The sequence below is a fragment of the Carassius gibelio genome, chromosome A2, assembly GCF_023724105.1.
Source record: "Carassius gibelio isolate Cgi1373 ecotype wild population from Czech Republic chromosome A2, carGib1.2-hapl.c, whole genome shotgun sequence".
Classification (NCBI taxonomy): Eukaryota; Metazoa; Chordata; class Actinopteri; order Cypriniformes; family Cyprinidae; genus Carassius; species Carassius gibelio.
In genome coordinates, this window is record NC_068372.1 from 31418011 (window position 1) to 31421610 (window position 3600).

The 3600-nt window shown below is 33.3% G+C and overlaps 1 long non-coding RNA gene across 1 annotated transcript; it reads right to left on the reverse strand.

Annotated features, from left to right (window-relative positions):
• Nucleotides 1–402: 402 nt before the first annotated feature.
• On the reverse strand, nt 403–3514 carry LOC127939061 (uncharacterized). Its single transcript, XR_008148880.1, has 2 exons — nt 2623–3514; nt 403–2389 (listed from the first exon to the last, which is right to left on the reverse strand). It is a non-coding gene; the product is annotated as an uncharacterized LOC127939061 (long non-coding RNA).
• Between the last annotated feature and the right edge of the window lie 86 nt (nt 3515–3600).

Here is a 3600-nt window from a genome sequence, read left to right on the forward strand (position 1 = left end):
CACGGTTTATCTCAGTGCAACATGTGCGTAAAACGATTACGAAGAGGATAGATGTCAAGATTTGGTCAGAAAAGTGCATGAAATGAGAAAGCGGTGTTATGTATTCAGAAGGACATCATTCCAGTTCTGAGGAATGACTTGAAGATGAGAGATTACAAGGACTAGAACACAGTGCCTCTGGGCTTTATTCCAGATTAGACCCAGATTCCCATTTCAGGTTTTGTTATGTAGAGCCGTTTGGCTTTGGCCTGCAGCACTTTTTGACCTCAGAGAGAGAATCGGAAAGGTTTATTTTTACCTTTAGTTAAGTAGTTGGGGATAAGTGTTTTAAAATACATTTATGTAGGGAAATATACATCCAACACATAAAAGCTCATCTGAATGCATCACACGACCAGAAAGTGGTTTAATAATTGCTTTAATTTGCCCATCGCCTCACAGTGCTACAGAGTGATTCCCTTTTACAGAACAGCGATCAACTGTTAATCTCATTATTGCCTGTAGCGTCATAATCAGAGAGTAAGACAGCTTCCACAAGAGAATTAAGGACAGTAAATGCATCTCAATTTTAGGTTTAAAAAAAAGTGCATCTAAAAGAAATGATTTATTTCACACTATATGCATCTGGCTAAAACAGTTCAGTCCTTGAAAATGCACAGGCAATGCAATTCAATCAAAAGAATGGAAGACATTATTGATTAGAGATGATGATGATAAAAAGATCTATGTACAAACACTGATTTGGAGTTTATATATAGATAGATATATATGTTGTGATGTTTAAAAAATATTCTACATCAGATCTGCCGACTGAAATATCCTTGTGCTGATCATAAGAGAAAGTGATCTGTCTTAATGGCAGTATTTAAGTTCCCACATACATTGCATATTGCTGTCACTCGGTGCAGCTGTTCCACATTAAATCTCATTTATTGAGTCATTACACCCCTCAACGTTTCATCTCAGTATAAAAGACGTCGCTATCAACAGCATTGCTTCTTTTTTTGAAAAAAATTAAAGTACAATAAAAATATCCAGATAATAAAATCACCACAAATCATCTGCTTCATAGTAAATACATTGAACGCAATCACATTGAAAGTATCCGCCCTGTTATGGATTGTCATTTATGATCAAAGGAACAGATCTGGAGTTCACAAAAGGTGTGATTTTAGTCAAGAGGCGTCAAACACAGTTCCCACTCTTCCAGTCATGTGACTTTAAGATTGCCGTCGACATCCGCTCCATGCTGCATAGAGAAATGCTTCACTCAAACACAGAGTGCCTGGCACCTACAGTCCATTATAAGAGGTAGAACTAGAACATCATATTCATTGTCTTCATGAGTGTTTCCCACTTTAAGTGTCTTTAGAAAAACAGGAGAAAAAAATTTCTTTAAAACTGCAGTTTCCCTTATTGGGATGAATAGTTACAGCCACCATTGTGGTTTAGTAATAATATATGCTTAAATACACTTCTAAAAGACTAAAGGTTTGAGTTTTCGGAGGGAAAATAAAACATAATAAAAGCATCAACAAAAACTATTTAAGCCTGTTTACACAACTGGTAATTGTGGCCTTTTATCTCACAATTCTAATTTGTTCTTGCAATTCTGCAATTTAAAAAAAAATTCTCAGAATTGTCAGATAAAAACTCAGAATTCTAAGAATAACATTCGGAATTGTGATCTATGAAAAAAAGAAAAGAATTGAGAAATAATTAACAATTACCATTTTTTTTTTTCGTATTCTGTGACTTCCATAGAAAAGTGAATTTGTTCATTTATATTTTTTTGAAAATTTGATCTAATATGCTCATTTGAATGAAGTGCAGTAATTTAATAGAAAACTCAAACCTCAAATTTCTTATTTCAATATTTTCTACATTATTAAGACTGGTTATAACATGATTCTGGCATGCTTCTTGTTTAAAAAAATAATAACGTTATAAAAGTTTAAAAATTGTAAAAAAAAAAAAAAAAAAAAAATCAGTCTGGACCCAGAACCTAAAAATACTTTTTTTCAACTTTCCAACAGTAATGCTACCAAAACGTCAGAAGGACATACAAAAGGAGCGAAAATATTAAAGCAAGTTTTAAAAAATTCTTTGGTAAAGAGTTTGTGTTTGTGGAGCTATTGGTTGTAGTGTAGAAATAACATTCGTCTTTTTTTTTTTGTTGGACTTTAAAAAGAAACATTCTAGCAAAGTTTTTTCTTTTGCTGACTGACCAAAAATCCTCTGGACCTAAAAGTGTATTTGTGAAAGTGTTTTCAGGAGTGTTTAAAGAGACGTTTCGGAGGCTGGAGTTTTCCAGAAGAATTTGTTGTTCTCGGGGTCCAAATCGACTCTTATCTGAGGCACCATATTCTTAAAGGGGTTTAAATCCTGACTAGGAGAAAGTGAAAGAGAGAGCTGTTAGATATGATTACAAAAACACACAGCATTATAATGCTAACCGATTGGTCTGCCAATGCATTACAGTGAATTTACCTAAATTAAGACTAAAATTAGCATGGTTCCAACAGCTTGACCAGCACTAAGCACATGCCTGATCCAGCATGCACTTCATGTTGATCTAAGCTGGATAATTATAGACATGCATGTGCACACAAGCTCATTTACCTTGACACAGTCTTGGAAAGGAAAAAGTGCTTTCCATCAGTAGGGAGTGAGGAGGGACATGGGCTTTCCTTTGAGAAACAAACACATGTGCTGTTAATATACATACATTCACATGGCAGATTGTCAAATCATAGAGGGCTAACATGAAGGTGTTATGATGCAGCTGAAAAGAAGACTTGATTGGTTAGTGGTTAGAATTAAAAGAGGTAGTAAAGAACAGGAAATGCAGGTTAAAATCAACATGAGACTGTTTTTGCAACCCAGTTTACATCTATAATCTGACACTTGCAAATAAAACAGGATATGGTATATTTTTTTCATGTTTTTGAAAGAATCTCTTCTGCTCACCAAGGCTGCATTTATTAAAAAAAAAAAAAAAATACAGTAAAAATATTGTTATACAGCAATATTGTGAAATATTTTTCTAATTTAAAATAACGGTTTTCTATTTGAATATATGTAAAAATGTCATTTATTTCTGCGATCAAAGCTGAATTTTCAGCATCATTTCTCCAGTGATGCTTCAGAAATCATTATATAAGCTGATTTGCTGCTCAAGAAACATTTATTAATATTATCAATGTTGAAAACTGCTTCATATTTTTGTGGAAACAAATAAAACAAATTTTAGGATTCTTTGATAAATAGCAAGTTCAAAAGAACAGAAATTATATACTTTTTGAAAAATAAAAAAAACTAATTTTGTAAAACAAATTACTACACAAGGGGCGTCGTGGATAGGAATTGGTTTTTAAACAATGTGCATTGTTTCTCCCATAATAATTAACAAAAGAGATCGTCAGTGCATCCGTCACGGACCTGAAATCATTAATCGTTAAATTCCACATAATTCCCATCTCTATAGAGCAAAATATATCCAGGTGCTTGGTGAGATTGAGAAATAAGTGCAAAAAGGGAATTGGTTTTAAAGGCGGATCCAGTTATTTCACTAAAAGACAAACATTTGCAATGATTCAC